This window comes from Cnephaeus nilssonii (assembly GCF_951640355.1).
Source record: "Cnephaeus nilssonii genome assembly, chromosome: X".
NCBI lineage: Eukaryota > Metazoa > Chordata > Mammalia > Chiroptera > Vespertilionidae > Cnephaeus > Cnephaeus nilssonii.
In genome coordinates, this window is record NC_137071.1 from 117,255,030 (window position 1) to 117,272,290 (window position 17,261).

The 17,261-nt window shown below is 40.4% G+C and overlaps 1 pseudogene across 1 annotated transcript; it reads right to left on the bottom strand.

The window, feature by feature from the left end:
* Positions 1–15,912: 15,912 nt before the first annotated feature.
* Positions 15,913–16,666, bottom strand: LOC307096419 (peptidyl-prolyl cis-trans isomerase A-like; annotated as a pseudogene). The gene has a single exon. The product of its transcript is annotated as a peptidyl-prolyl cis-trans isomerase A-like (transcript).
* Between the last annotated feature and the right edge of the window lie 595 nt (positions 16,667–17,261).

Sequence of the window (17,261 nt, forward strand, 5' to 3'; positions counted from 1 at the left end):
CAAGCATCTAATGCTATTTATTGTTTTGTATTGACTACTATACATAAACATATTTCTTATATAGATCAACTCACTTAGTCTACTTAAGAAACACATTAAATAAATTTTAATGTTCTCATTTTAAAGATGTGGAGACTATAATGGAGAGAGGTTAAGTAACTTGCTTAAGGCTACACTGTCACTAAGTGGCAGATCTGAGAAATTAATTGAGGTCTATATGACTTCCTGTCCCATACTCTTTAACACTGTATTATAATGGAAGTTAGCTTGGTCTAGGGGGTGGGGTGTGTGGGGATTGGAGAGAAAGAAGGCTAACATAATTCTGGGTATTATGCCAGACCAATTGATTGAATTTCGCACATTTAAGCCAATTGTTTTGGCTTCATAAAGGCAGGGACTTAAATAACCTATTCTCTCTCTTTCACTCTTACAAAAATAAAATGTTTTATCCTCTATTGTTTTCACAATTTCACTATGTAGTAAATTGGGCTTGTTGAAATCTCATGATAGTGCTAGAATGGGGTGAGGCATTTTCACTATGTGTTCTGGTTTGTTTATTAGCTGTAAAAATCAGTTGCTCAAGCATTACATTGAGATGGATCTATAGCTTCTGACTTAAAAAAAGGGACATTGTAAATGTGGCTGTTGACAGGATGACAGGATTTTATGCTTTTACAATTAAAGATGTCTAAACATTCTGTGTAACATTCAATAATTAAATGTCTGGCAAGTGTCACTAAGCACAATTTATATACTAAAGGTGTTAGTTTTTAAATAATCAAGTTAGGAAAAATAGATGAGTGTGTACACAACTGCATTTACTTGAATAACTCCCTCATTTTATTTACCCTTTTCTCAAAATTATAAAATATATCACTATCATATAATAAAGCATTGTATTTGCTGTTCTGCAAATAACTATGAAGGCAGATGGATAAATTAAGATTAGATTATTTAACTGCTATATAGTATTAGTTGTAATCATCTTAATTATATAAACCTTAATCCAAATCACCTTCCTTCAAGGACCATATCAGGTCATGCCTCTTCTTAGAAGCCTTCTCTTACTAAGCTGGCATGCTCAGAACTTACCTTTCATATATGTCATGCATTTATAGAGTGGTATATTGTTTAAACTTATTAATATTGTTTTTAAATGATTATTCTGGCTATTTCAAAGGTATCATTTTTCCTTTCACTATCTTCAAGGCTCCCCATGTCAATGACTTCTTTTTATAGTCACAGAATGTTTAATGGTAGTTCTCTACATATAATAGGTGCCCAGTAAATATTCCTGAAAATTTAGACTGCATTTATAATTGCCAAGCTTATTTAATCTTTAAACTATTAGAGTCCATGGTGTCTGAAAATTTTGAGCATAAAACCAATGGTGTTTTGAGAAATCTGAGAATTGGTTTAATTACTGGGACAGAAATAACAATTCTTTATTTTTTTCCCAAGTGATTCGACTGCTACTTTAAGCACAGGTTCTCTGGTTTAAAAGGAGTTCACCCTCCTCTTAGTCAACTTACCAGGATATACCCCATATCCTTGTTGTGAAAAAACCTCAATTCTTCTTTGTAGCTTCTTTTGGACTTATTCAAAAGGGATATCACTCATGAGAGAAATCTGAAAAACTAATACTTTGTTTATCTGGAATAATTTATCCTAAGACTTCTCCAGGTTGAGTTGGGTCCTCATAACTTGTAGAAAGAATGAGAAAGCAACTCCACTTCTGGCATGACAATGAGGAACAATTTGGACCTGATCTTCAGAGATGTTACACAGACACACTTCCAGGACCAAACTGGAATTACAACTAAAATACAGAAAAACCACCCTGAATAATCAACTGAAGACTAGCTGAAGAGAACCCTGTTAATGAATGATAGAAAGTGAAGATCGCATAGAGATTGGTAGGAAGTGTGGAGGTGGTCAAAGTCCTGGTCAGGCTCCCACAGACAAAAATTATCTATTGCAGTTCAACACATTTTCTAAAACAAAGATTTCTTAACTCAGTGTCTATGGGTCAAAAATCCTGGGCCCAATTTACCTGGGTGCTTCTCAATTCAGGTCTCTTATGAGGTTACTAGGGGCCCAGTACACGAATTCGTGCACCTTGAAAAGAACTGTGGGCCACAAGACTGAGGTGGGCACAGGGGCTGGTCTCTACCCATCCTCTGCACCCCTGCCCAGCCCCTCCCACTGCGGCCCCTAGTCCCCTGTCTGCTGGGGCCGCCACTCCCAAGCATTGAGGGCACAGAGCAATTGGGGCCAATGCCAGCAGTGGGTGTGAGTGGCAGCTGCTGCCCTGATCACCCCTCAGGAGCAGGGGGAAGTGGAGAAGCCCTCAGGACTGATCAGGACCAGCGCTGGGCACTGGCAGTGGGTGCGAGCACCAGGTGGGACCATGACGTATGAGAGCAAAGAATTTTCAGTAACCACCAGAGGCTCACCCCGATGACAGTGACCAGCCTTGCCTTGGTCTGGTGCCCCTGCTTACCTGCTCCACCATCCTATCACAGCTGATGCCCACCATGTTCCACGCTCTGCCACCTGCTGCTGACACCCGCCATGTTCCACGTGTGCCCCCTGGTGGTCAGCACATGACATAGTGACCGGTTGTTCCGCCATTCAGTCTATTTGCATATTAGCCTTTTATTATATAGAATAGTTAAGCCATTGCTCAGAGCAGTAGTATTCATATGAAGTCTTGGCTTGGACTTTAGAATTTGTTTCTAATCTCATTCACATAGATGCTGACTGGACTGAAAAAAATTGGCTTCCATCTCACTTATATGGTTGCCATCAGACTTTGGTTCCTCATCACATGGACCTGAGTGTTCTTACTAGGTAAAATATGGCAACTGATGATGACTGAAAGGATGCTCAACAGTGTTCAAGATGAAAGCCATAGTCTTTTGTAACCAAATCTTGAAAATGAAATCCCGTAACTTCTTCTGTATTCTACTCATTACAAAAAACCAATAATTCCACCTACATTCAAGATCAGAGGATCACACAAGAGTGTGGATACCAAGAAGTGGAGATTATTGGGCACCATATTAGAGGCTGTCTGCCACAGAGAAGATTTTCCAGGCTATAGATGTTCTATCTTCTCTTTTCTGATGATGTTTGTGGAGAATGATACGTTTATAGAAAAAAAGTAAAGTATAATTTAATGTAATATGTAACATGCTTGGGATTGCATAGGAAGCTATGGTAGCATCAAGGAGGCACTTTAATTCAGTCCTGGGAGGGACCTTGAGATGTAGTCAAAGAATTGGTCTTTGAAAATGTAATGTCGGATCCCTCTTTTGAAGTGAGGAGTTACTTTGGCTAGAAGGAAGAGCATAGGAAGGGGAAAGGCATAGAGACATTATACCTTTAAGAACTGCAGGCAGCCTGGCAAAATTGAAAAAGAGGTAATGTGTGTGTGTGTGTGTGTGTGTGTGTGTGTGTGTGTGTGCGCGCGCGCGCGCACGTATAAGCTTGTGTGTGTTCAGGAGATTAAATATGTGGAAAAACTAGATCCTGAAGGTCTATGTATGATATTCTAAGAGGTTGGGATTTTTAAACTGAAGGAAAGTCACTTGATTCTTATGGAAGTACAGCAAAAAATGTGTTTATTACGCATTAAAATAAAAGGAATCTGTAAGTTCTGACTTTGAAAAAGGAACAAATACAGACAGGAATCTCTAGTAACTATTTTCTAAACATATCCCATCCTACCTTTATACCATTGCTAAGTATTTCTACTGCATTCCCTGCCTTTTTTTCCTGTTCTAAATTACTCCTTTTCTTCAGAGACCTAAGAAACACCTACCTCCAGGAAAACTTCTGTCATTTTTAACCATAAGGTTACCTTTCTCTGAGCTTCATAGCACTTGAAAATTATTCTGATTCTTTTATCCTTTAAACAGATAACCTGGTACATTTAGTTATTTCACATTTCTTCCACCATTGAACAATCTATTATGTGCATATCCTATATAATAAAAGCTAATATGCAAATTGTTTGACCGGGAGTTTGACTACTCGCTATGATGTGTGCTGACCATCAGGGGGCAGCATGGAACATGGCGGGTGTCAGCGACATGGTGCTGGCAGAGGGCAGCAGTAGAGGCGCTGCCAGCCCCAATGGGCCCCAATGAGAGCAGGACCATGGCGGGATGGTGGAGCAGGTGAGTGGGTGGCACCAGGCCAAGGCAGGTGTGAGTAGGGCCTGATCTATCACCCTGTAGGAAGGATGGTGGAGCAGGTGAAGGGGTGGTGTTAGGCCACGGCAGGGTGCCAAGTGGGGATGGAGCTGCAAGGCTGGGGGCATGAGCTGGGGTTGTGAGCCAAGGGCCATAAGCTAGGGCGCGATCTCCGCAGGCCACCCTGAGGGACCCCATCAGTGCATGAATTTGTACACTGGGCCTTTATTTATTATATAAAACTAGAGGCCCGATGCATGAAATTCATGCATGGGTGGGGTTCCTAGGCCTGGCTGACAATCAGGTTTCCTGCCTCCCCCTCTCTTCCCTCCCTCGCCGCCTGCATCTGCCGCCACCCACCCCCAGTTTCCCATCCCAGCCTGGGGACTGGCCCCAATCAGATAATTTGGACCTGCCAGCCGGGGGGAAGGACTGGGAGGTTGGCCGGCAGGCCCCAATTAGGTGATCAGGGCCTGCTGGCCAGGGGGAGGGGCCAATCACCACCACAGAAGGCAGATTATGGGCCAATCAGGACCTGTCTGCTGGGGGGAGGGTCGGGGAGGGACCTAGGAGGTTGGCCATTGGCCACAAGGAGGGAGCTGGCCCTTGGTCATCCTGGGAACCACCACCCACACCCAGTTCCCTGTCCAAGCCTGGGGGCCTGGCACTGATTGGGTTATCGGGGCCTGCTGGCCCCGGGGCAGGGACTGGGAGGTTGGCCAACAGGCCCCATTGGTGATCGGAGCCTGCGGGCTGGGGGCAGCTCCGGCATTGAGCATCAGTGTGAGTCATAGAGACTGGTCATTCCACTCATTCTGGTCATTCTGGTCATTCCGGTCTTTCCATCATAATGGTCACTTGGGCTTTTATATATATAGATACTTCAATAATATTTGGATGTATGTGATGTGGAATGAGGTCCCTGCCCTCAAAAAAGTCATAGTCAAGGCCTACCCAATCCTCTTTTATATGTTTATTTATGATTTCCTTCTCTTTGACACATAAGGCATGACTTTATTTTGAGAATGCTGCCCCTTTAAGAGAAATAGCAAAATAATTTTTGAAATATGCGTTCATGAGGAGCTTTTCAAATTGGTCTTAAAATCTTGATTTTCAATTTGCCAGTCTCTTCTGCCACAGGTTTTTAAATCTGGACTTGCAAAACCAAAACTACATTTACTTTTCAACCACTTATATATGCTATTCACATTCACATTGTGCTTGTGGGAGGATGAGAGCTATATAAATCCAAGGTATTATTATTATGATGATCTCTCACTGCTGTTCTCTTTTGGTCCTTTATTCTAGATTTTCAACTTGACTTAGTTTGAATTCTTCTTAATCTTATATTCAATTTAATAAAGCTGTCTATAAATAATAACAATGATAATTATTATAAGAAACAAGGCAGATCTGTTTACTGAAATCCTTAGTGGACTAAAACCAATTTTCCCTGAGTACTCAGGGTTCTGAAGACACTCAAATTCAACATTTCTATTTAGGTACATGTCTGTTGGGTGGATGGTTTGAAGTTCATAGGGTTGATTAGTGCTGGTAATTTTTGTTTCTTTACAGATGTTCATACAGAGCTCTGGATACTGAAGCACAGTGGTACTGCTAGTGAAGAGCTTAAAGGAAAACTGAATGTTAGACCATACAATAATGTGCAACCTTGTTCAGGAGATTGTGTTGCCTTTGGCATCTTGTAGTGGGCATGTATCATCACCTCCTGATACTAAATCCTGTACCAATCAGTGCCCATTCAAAAAGAAGATACCATTAGAATATTTTACATATATAAGAGAGTGTTCTAGGTAATTAAAAGCTTTTATAACCATTGAAAATCTTACCTAATAATAGAGAAACATGTAAATTGACCATAACTCCGCTATGCCCACAGCCAATCAGAGTGAGTATGCAAATTAACACTACAAAGATGGCAGTTAATTTGCATACATACCTGGGTCCCAGGAACCTCCTCAGCACCCAGGTCACTCCCAGCTGGTCTTCGGGCGGAGGCTTTAGGCTTGGAAGGGGCAGAGCCTGCGATTGGAGGGGCAGGGGGCCCCCCTTCCCAAACCTAAAGCCTGGGGCGGAGGCTTTAGGCTTGGGAAGGGGTCAAGCCTGTTATTGGAGGGGCGGTGGGGGCACTTCCCAAGCCTAAAGCCTGCTTGGGAAGGGGCTGAGTCTGCGATCAGAGGGGCAGGGGGAGCCCGCTTCCCAAGCCTAAAGCCTGGGGCAGAGGCTTTAAGCCAAGCCTGTGATCGGAGTGGCGGGGGGGTGGGGCACTTCCCAAGCCTAAAGCCTGGAGCGGAGGTTTTAGGCTTGGGAAGCAGCTGAGCCTGCGATCGGAAGGGAGGGGAAAAATCATTGGAAACATATCCTCAGGTGAGGATAATAAGAAAAATAAAGAAATGTCATATCCTATGAAAGACACATCTTGAAAATGCCTAAAGAAAGTTGTCATTTTTTCATGGTGAAGGGACTGGAGTCCGAGTTGATGAAAATACCTTGGCAGCTGCGGTGACTGGCAGTGGCTGCAGCAGCGGGGTGATGGGGCTGGCGCCTTCCCCTGATCAGCTGGGTAGCCTGCCGCAAAGGGAGGCCTAACTGCGGCTTAGCTCCGCTCCCAATGGGGAGCGGGCCTAAGCCATCAGTAGGACATCCCCTGAGGGCTCCAAGTATGTGAGAGGGGGCAGGCTGGGCTGAGGGACCCCTCCCCAGTGCACGAATTTTGTGTACCATGCCCCTGGTACTGTAATAAAGAATGTTAGGAGGTTGCCTTCTGGAAACATGGACATCAGGGGATCCCAGGAAAGTCACCACCAATGGTATTAGCTGCCTGTGCATAAAGGATATGATCTGAACTGCCTGTATTGTATCAGCAGCACAAGCCTGCTGTAGTGGGAAAGGTGGACAGGGAAAGCTTGCTCCTGTCTCTGCTTTTTCCATTATCATCTGTTGACTCATATATAGGCATTTTTTGTTTGTTTCTGTACCCTTAGAATTATGTACATTTAAAAATATGTGGGCATGTGCTCCAAAATGCAAAACATTTTCACTTAGTAAATTATGAGCATATTCCTGTCACTAAATATGATGCACTATGATTTTAATGGCTATATGTCATTTTTTTATATAATTATACCATAATTTATTAACCACTAATGTACAAGCTCAGGCTGTGAAGGTTCACAGGTCTGTATTTGAATACTGTTTTTGTTGCTTCCTGGCTTTGTGATTTTGGCAAGTCACTTATTTTTTTTACCTTTCACATTCTTCATTTGTAAAATGAAATTGAAAATATTAATAACCTTTTGGTTTGTCAAGGACATTAAACAAGATCATGTACAGAAAGTACTTCACATAGTGTCTGCATATTAAAAGCTCTCAATAAATGTTGTGTATTGTTATTATTATATCACTAGAGGCCCGATGCACAAAGATTCGTGCAAGAATGGGCCTTCCTTCCCCTGGCTGCGGGCATCTCCTTTACTCTGGCCAGAGCCGCCTTTATGCCTTCCCACGCTGCCCAGAGGCCCCAAGTGGCTGGGGTGGTGCAGAACTCCCCCGGCTGCTTGGAGCCTGCATATGCAAATTAACCCAACATCTTTGTTGCGTTAATTTGCATACTCACTCCTGATTGGCTGGTGGACTTTGTGAAGGTATGGTCAATTAGCATGTTTCTCTTTTATTAGTGCAGATAACTCTACGAATATGTCATTATTTGTTTTTTATAAATTTTAGTGATTGCACTGCTTGGTCAAAAATATGTGCTTTTTGTCTTTTTTTTTAATAGGGAGTGAGTGGGCACATGAAAACAATTTATTTTCAGAAATATTAGGCAATTTGTATTCCTACCAATGGTAGTATAATTACTTATTTCACTAAACCCTCACAATTACAAGATATTATAATTTCAAATCATAATATGGCTTTTTGACAGTCAAATTGGTCTTGTTTAAATTTATATTTTCTTTTTTTTATTTTTATTTATTTATTTATTTTTTTACATTTTTAAATGTTTCTTTTATTTTATTTTATTTTTTTTTTCTGGTTCATCCATCATTTTATTTTTTCTTTTTTTTTATGTATTACTACTTTACGAATTGTTTATTCATTTCCATTTCTCATGTGTTCATCAGTGTACACTATTTCTTATTGATCTGTAAGATGTTATTATATATTAAATTATATAAAAAATATAAAATATATATAAAATACTAATATGATATTATTTTGGCATATGCTGTCAATATTTTTTGAATGTAAGTCACTTTTAATATTTTAAATAACATTTCAATTATATATAATTGTTTCTTTTTAAAGATAAGAAATTTGATATTCTATGCTATTAGTTTATCTGTTTATGATAAACAAAATGCAAAATTGGGCCCTCAATATATTCATTTGTCATAATTTCTTTTGTTACAGACTACAAAAGTGCATTAACTCAATCAATTATAATAATTCTTAGGAGTCCACATTTTAAATGATCTAAAAACATAAACACTACAGAATCTAAAATGATTTTGATATTTTTCATTCTCTTTTAAGAGATGATTTTGATATTTTTCATTCTCTTTTATTTTAGCAACCTTAAGAACTTCTAAATTTTAAGCAATGCTAATCCTTTTCCTTGAAGATTATTTTTTACTAGAGGCCTGGTGCATGAAATTCGTGCATGGGGCTGTGTGTCCCTCAGCCAAGCCTGCACCCTCTCCAATCTGGGACCCCTCGAGGGATGTCCCACTGATCCGGCCTAAACGGGCAGTCGGACATCCCTCTCATAATCCAGGACTGCTGGCTCCCAACTGCTCGCCTGCCTGCCTTCCTGATTGCCCCTAACTGCTTCTGCCTGCCAGCCTGACCACGCCCTAACCACTCCCCTGCCAGCCTGATTGCCCCTAACTGCCCTCCCCTGCAGGCTTGATCCCCCCCAACTGCCCTCGCTTGCAGGACTGGTCCCTCCCAACTGCCCTCCCTTGCTGGCCTGATCACCCCCAACTGTCCTGCCTTGCAGTCCTTGTCCCTCCCAACTTCCCTCCCCTGCTGGCCATCTTGTGTCCACATGGGGGCAGCCATCTTTGACCACATGGGGCGGCCATCTTGTGTGTTGGAGTGACAATCAATTTGCATATTACTCTTTTATTAGATAGGATAGTTATTCATAAAGCTTGTTGAAAACCTGTAGCATTTGTATTGATGTCCTTAAGAAGGGAATGATGAGAAGATAATTGGGAGGTTATGTGAACGCTTAATTAGTAGGAAATGAGTTTAATTATAGCATTTTTTAAAACTGAAATCTTATTTCCTTGAACTATGTTCATAAAACGCACAAAACCCTAGAGATTGGGGTTGTTGACATTGTGAAAATATTTTGTAATTTATTATTTGCCTTTTTAGTTTGTTGTGGTGCCAATTTGCATAAAGAACTTTTAAATTATATTAGATCAAATCTATCATGTTTTCTCTTACATAGTTTGTATTTTCATGTTTAGACTTTGAAAGGTTTCTAAGTTATTCCTACCCAAACAATGGATATTCATAAAATTTTCTTGAAATCTCTTTTCATTTCATTATGCAATGTGTAATTCTAACCTTATATTTTTAGACATGTTCACTAAATGTGGCATCACCATAATCTTTCTAAATTGTGTTTTACTGACATTGTTATTCTATACCAAATACTTAAATATGCTGGTTTATTTTTCTGGGATTTCCAACTTGTGTAATTAATATGTCTATTTCTGCTCCAGTATTTCACTGTTTCTATTGTCAGAATATTTTAATATGCTTCAGTGTCTAATAGTGAAAAATTTGTTCTATACTTTACCTTTATGTAAACTTCAAAATCATTTGTGGCAGTTCAAAGAGTATCCATGTGATTTAGATTCAAATTGAATTAAATTAACATATCTAGGAAGAATTAACATGTTTTCATCCTGGAAAATGATTTGTTTCTCTTTTTATATAACATTTTATATTTGCCATTAAGATTTCATACTTTTCTTCTTAGAGATTCTTATTTTGTGAAAAATTTTAAATATATTTTTGGTTATTAGTAAGAATAATATCTATTTTATATTTCAGTCATGTTTCACTTAATCCAGTCTCATATTATTTGACACATCAAGGATAAAGTTCACAATGAGGATCTGAGTCATTAAACTATAATGAATAAACATTGACATTGTTTTCAATGATACTTGCCTTGGATTCTAATTTTTGTCTTGAATATTAATATTGAAAAATCTGATTTAATTAAGTTTTATTTGCTCTATTCAGCTTTGTTTCTTTTTTTTACTTAAAAATATATTTTTATTGATTTCAGAGAGGAAGGGAGAGGGAGAGATAGAAACATCAATGATGAGAGAGAATCATTGATCAGCTGCCTCATGCATGCCTCCCATTTGGGATCAAGCCCATAACCCAGAGATGTGCCTTGACTGGGAATTGAACTATGACGTCCTGGTTCATGGGTCAAAAATCAACCACTGAGCCAAGCAGGCCAGGCTATTTGTTAAATGTAATATTTCTACTTTTTTTCTCTTTATTTTTTATTTTCTAAAATATAATTTTATTGTTGATACTATTATAGATATCTCCTGTTTGCCACCCTGTTCCCCCCCCCATGTCTTCACTACCCTATTGCCCATGTCCATGGACTGTGCATGTAAGTATATAAATTCTTTGGTTTATCTCTTCTCATTCCCCCAACCCCACATTGAGGTGTCTTGTTCCTGTTCTTAGTGGGAATGGTTTTAGTTTTTTCCCATTGAGTATGATGTTGGCTGTAGGTTTGTCATATAAGGCTTTTACTATGTTGAAGTATGATCCCTCTATTCCCACTTTGCTGAGCATTTTTATCAGAAAAGGGTGTTGAATTTTGTCAAATGAATTTTCTGCATCAATTGATATGATTATGTGATTTTTGTCTCTCACTTTGTTTATGTGATGTATCACATTTATTGATTTGTGGATATTGTACCAGCCTTGCATTCCTGGAATACATCCCACTTAGTCATGGTGTATGATCTTTCTAATGTAATGCTGGATCCGATTTGCTAGAATTTTGTTGAGGATTTTAGCATCTATGTTCATTGGGGATATCAGCCTGTAATTCTCTTTCTTTGTGGTGTCTTTATCTGGTTTGGGGATTAGGATAATGCTGGCTTCATAGAAAGAGTTTGGAAGTTTGCCTTCCTCTTGAATTTTTTGGAATAATCTGAGAAGGATTGGTTTTAGTTTTTCTTTGAATGTTCGGTAAATCTCCCCTGTGAAGCCAACTGGTCCAGGGCTTTTGTTTGCTGGAAGCTTTTGGATTTTGTTTCAATTTCATCAGTAGTTATTGGCCTATTCATATTTTTTGAATCTTCCTGGTTGAGTTTTGGAAGCTTGTATTTTTCTAAGAATGTGTCCATTTCATCAAGGTTTTCCAGTTTGTTTGAGTAGAGTTGTTCATAGTATTTTTTTACAATCCTTTGTATATCTGTGGGGTCAGTTGTTACATCACCTCTTTCATTTCTGATTTTGTTTATTTGGGTCCTCTCTCTTTGTTTCTTGGTGATTCTGGCTAGAGGTTCATCAATCTCATTTATCCTTTTAAAGAACCAGCTCTTGGTTTGATCTTATGTATTTTTTTTTTTTGGTCTCTGTCATTTATTACTGCTCTGATCTTTATTATCTCCTTCCTTTTGGTTACTGTTGGCTTTTCTTGTTGTTCTCTTTCTAGTTCTTTAAGTTGCAAGATTAGATATTTTAGTACCATTTTTTCTTGTTTTTTTGAGGTAGGCCTGTAGAGCTATGAACTTCCCTCTCAGGACTGCTTTCATTGTGTCACATCAATTTTAGATTGTTCTGTTTTCATTGTCATTTGTTTCCAGGATGCTTTTAATTTCTTCTTTGATCTCTTTGGTAACCCAATCATTGTTTAATAGCATGCTATGTAGCCTCCAAGTGTTTGATTTTTTCATTGTTTTTATTGTAGTTGATTTCTAGTTTTATGCCATTATGGTCTGAGAAGATACTTATGATTTCTATTTTCTTGAATTTGAAGAGACTTTGCCTGTGTCTTAATATGTGGTCTATCTTTGAAAATGTTCCATGTGCACTCGAGAAGAATGTATATTCTGTAGTTTTGGGGTGAAATGTTCCTTAGATGTCAATTAAGTCCATCTGATCTACTGAGTCATTTAGGATTGCTGTTTCTTTGCGAATTTTTGTTTAGATGATTTATCCAGTGGTGTCATTGGGGTATTAAAGTCCCCTGCTATGACTGTATTGCTATCAATCTCTCCCTTGATAGCTTCCAGAAGTTGTTTTATGTATTTGGGTACTCCTGTATTGGGTGCATATATGTTTATCAGAGTTATATCTTCTTGTTGAATTGCTCCTTTTAGTATATGTGGTGGCCTTCCTTATCTCTTGATATGGCCTTTACTTTGAGGTCTATTTTGTCAGATATAAGTATCGCAACCCCAGCTTTGTTCTCATTTCCATTTGCCTAAAAAATGTTTTTTCATCCCTTCACTCTCAGTCTGTGTGAATCCTTTGTTCTGAGGTGGGTCTCGTGCAGACAGCAAATATATGGGTCATGTTTTCTTATCCATTCAGCTACCCTATGTCTTTTGATTGGTACATTTAATCCATTTACGTTTAATGTTATTATTGGTAAGTACTTGTTTGTTGTCATATTTTTCCTTAATGTTTGTGTTTCTTCTTGCCTTTTTCTTTCTTCTTTTTACAGCAGTTCCTTTAGCATTTCTTGCATTGCTGGCTTGGTAGTGTAAACTCTCTCAGCCCTTTTTTGTCTGTGAAGCTCCGGATTCCACCTTCAATTTTGAATGATAGCCTTGCTGGGTATAGTATTCTTGGGTTCAGTCCATTGCTTTACATCACTTTGTAAATTTCATTTCATTCCCTTCTGGCCTGGAGTGTTTCTGTTGAGAAATCTGTTGATATTCTAATAGGAGATCCCTTGTAGGTAACTTTCTGTCTCTCTCTTGCAGCCTTTAAGATTCTTACTTTGTCGTTGGTGTTTGCTAATTTAATTATGATGTGAATTGGTGTCGGTCTTTTGGGGTTCATCTTGTTTTAGACTTTATGTGCTTCTTGGACTTGCATAGTATTTTTCTTGCCAATATTAGGGAAGTTTTCTGTCATTATTTCTTCAAACAGGTTTTCTATTCCTTGCTTCTCTTCCTCTCCTTCTGGTACCCTATTATGTGAATGTTGTTTCATTTTGTGTTGTCCCAAAGCTCACTTAGGCTCTCCTCTTGCTTTCTAAGTCTTCTTTCCAGTTGCTGCTGTGTTCGTGTGTTTTTAACTACCTTGTCTTCTAATTTGCTGATGTGGTCCTCAGCCTCTTTTTCTAGTCTACTGTTTAAGCCTTCCATTGTGTTCTTTATTGCAGCTATGTCGTTCTTCATTTCCTCTTGATTCCTTTTCATGTTGGTGACATTCTTATTCAGCTCCTTATAATTCTCATTGAGTTGTGTGTATTTGTCATTGAGTTGTGTGTATTTGTCATGCAGCCATTTGAGCATCCTTATAACCATTACTCTGAATTCTTTCTCTGGTATGTTGCTAGCCTCACTTTCATTTAAATACCTTTCTGGTGATTCCTCTTTTTCTTTCCTTTGGGGATTGCTTTTTTGTCTTCCTATATTTTCCTGTAATGTTTTAATTGTAGATCTGGTTGCTTTGCTACCCAGTTTCTTTTGGGGATGGTGCTACTGGTGTGATTTTCAGGTCTCCTGGGCTTGGTAATCTAGTGTAGCTCTCTACTTGAGCTATTTGAGTTCTCTTGATGTAGGCCTGTGAGCTACAAGTCAGCAGACATGGAGGGCGGTGTCCCAATTTTTGCTGTCTTGCACCCTTGATTGAAATCACGCATGCCCAGCGGGGAGTCACAGTGGCACTCAGGAACCATCTGCTGGGGTGATGGGGCTCAGGGGGCCTTCACTCTGGAAAGGCATGACTGTGGTGTCCAGAGTTCTGTAGTTGTGGGGTTGGCAGACTCAGCTTTTGTTGCTGCACCTGTGATGGATAGGCGCACGCTCCCAGTGGCAGCTCACAGGGGCACCCATGGTGCATTTGCCTGCAAGGCACACTGAAGCACTCTGAAGGGCCCTGGCACTGAAGCTGCTTAATTGAGGCATCTGTGGGCAGGTATCCAGGATGAGTGAATTCAGAATTTCTACTGCCAGAGGGGAGTGCATCCCTGTTTGTCCAAGATTGCACCCAGTGAGAGATCACAGAGGCTCCCATGAGCACCCTGTGGATAGATGGGCTCAGGGTGCGTGCCTGTTAAAAATGCATGACTGTGGAGGTGTGTTTGCTGACGCAGAACTCTGACTCACTGTGAGGGGCCCTGGCACTGAAGTTGAGCAGCTGCAGTGACTGGGCAGTTATTCAGGAAGAGGGAATTCAAAATTTCTACTGCGGGGCATCACGCCCTTGTCTGTGCAGAATCACACCCAGCAGAGTCTCACAGCTGCTCCCCAGAGCGAGCTGTGGATAGATGGGCTCAGGGGGCCTGCTCATTGTAAATGGTGCGACTGTGGAGGTGTGTTTGCCTGCTCAGAGCTCTGACACACTCTGAGGGGCCCTGGCACTGAAGTTGCACAGCTGGGTTGTCCGTGGGCAGATATTCAGGAAGAGGGAGTTCAGAATTTCTACTGGGGGCAGCATGCCCTTGTCTGTAAAAAATCACACCCAGTGGAGGTTCCCAGTGGCTCCCAGGTGCTGCCTATGGAGTGGTGTGGCCTGGATGCCTGTGCGCTGGAAACAGGCGAATGTGGTGTCCAGATTTCTGCCACTGAGGAGGGGGAAGTTGCACTTACTGCTGTCGGAGCGGTGCACTTTTGGAGGTGGAGGTCCCAGAGTCTGCCGGACTGTGGGTGGGGCAGCAGGATTTTGGCTGGAGTAGCTGCTGGGCCACAGGCAGTTCCAAGGCCTGTCTGGTTGGTGGTGCTGATGAGTTCCTAGAAAAGGCCGTTCTCCTCTCCAAAATGGCGTGGGCTCCATGCCCGAGTCCCGCAGTCTAGGGAGTGCCTGCAGAGGTGGTAGTCTCTCCCTGTCCAAGAGAGCCTGGTCTGCCAACCCCTGCTGCTCCTGCGAGGATTTAACTGTCCCTCACTCACATACTCACCACACACATCCACACATTCTCCTTTCATACCCTCATTCACTCACTTTCTCTCCCTCACCTCCATCCTGCCAGCCTCCATCTTCCAAGAAGATAAAATGATTTTTAAGAGCAGATTGTGTGGTGGTTTCCAGAGAGAAGGTGATGGGGGAGAAGGTGGCCCTAATATATGGTGACAGGATTTGATTTGACTTTGGGTGGTGGGCACACATGCATACACAGATCTTGTAACATAGATACTCACACCTAAAACCTATATGTTCATGCTGACCAATGTCACCCCAATAAATTAAAAAAATAAAAGAGTAGATTCATTATTAAATGCCAAAGCAAAATATAATATTACCCTTAAAATCAGTTATAGCATTATTTGATTCCTTCCATCCTTTGGCTCAGCCAATATCCTTTTTAGATGTAATTGTTTTTATCTTCTTAATCCATCTATAATAAGAGTAGAGTTAAAATTTCCTTGAATTTTATTCTGTACAAAGCAGTTACTATTTTAAATTAACTTCTGTTTCCTATAGTAAATCTTTTACAAAAGTCTGCTCCTCTTCAACCTCTTAGGTCACTTTTTTTTTTTGACAGACAACTGTTTAGTTTTTATTTCATAATCATAAACTTAACTCTGTAATCCAGCTAGACTGGGAAAGGGTAAGGAAATTATGGAACCCAATAAACTGGCAAGAGCACAAAGATTATGGAACATTCCAAGCAAATTGGGGTGAAGGGGTGCTCTCCTGAGCTACAGAAGGAATGGTCTGGTGGTAAAGATAAAACACACGTCAAATTTATTAGAGTTGTCCACAGTCAGCAATGGTGATCTTCTTGCTGGTCTTGCCATTCCTGGACCCAGAGCGTTCCATGGCTGTCACAATATCCATGTTCTTTCACCTGGCTGAAGACCACATGCTTGCCACCCAACCACTCAGTCTTGGCAGTGCAGATGAAAAACTGGGAGCCATTTGTGTTAGGCCCAGCATTTGCCATGGACAGGATGCCAGGGCCTGTATGTTTCAGGATGAAGTTCTTGTCCTCAAATTTCTCCCCATAGATGGACTTGCCGCCTGTGCCATTATGGCGTGTGAAGTCACCACCCTGGCACATAAATCCCAGAATAATTCTGTGAAAGCAGGAACCTTTATAACCAAATCCTTTCTACCCAGTGCTCAGAGCACGGAAGTTTTCTGCTGTCTTTGGAACTTTGTCTGCATACAGCTTGAAGGTGACGCGGCCCAAGGGCTCGCCATCGACGGCAATGTTGAAGAACACGGTAGGGTTCACCATGGCTGGTCACGGGCGGCTTCGGGGTGGCAGCGTCTGCAAAGCCTCTTAGGTCACTTTTTTTAACCCATTTCTTTTTATGTTGGGTTTCAAGTCCATTTAATTCATTTTTGAAAGATGTATTATCTCAGTTTGGTATATGCCACTCAAAGATGTGGGTAGATTCTTCTTGCATTCTTTATTTTGCTGTGTGCTTTTATTATGATCTTAACCTACTTTAACCTGAATGGCTAACCGATATCAGTTTAAATTAGTGCTATGTTTCAGTTGGCAGAAATACATGGGAAGGGAACTGAGATCTTTGAGAATCCCATTATACAGAATTGTTTGATTATCTCAGTTAGAATTTGTGAAGAAGAATTTTAATGCCTTTGTACAAGTCACGTCCTTACTTGGAAGGCAGTTTGTAAACTTTTTTGCCAATAATTCTTTAGATAAAGCTAACTAATCAGTGTTGGAGGTAATCAATCACTTGTGTTCTTTGAGACTGACACTTTCCCAAAATGGCCAACAGAACACTTTTGAAGCATCTGATTGCTCTTTATTCTATCCTAGATGGTTGAAAATGAAATTGCTTCTGCCACATAAAAATATTTAATTGGATAAAAACTAAATTTTGTCAAATG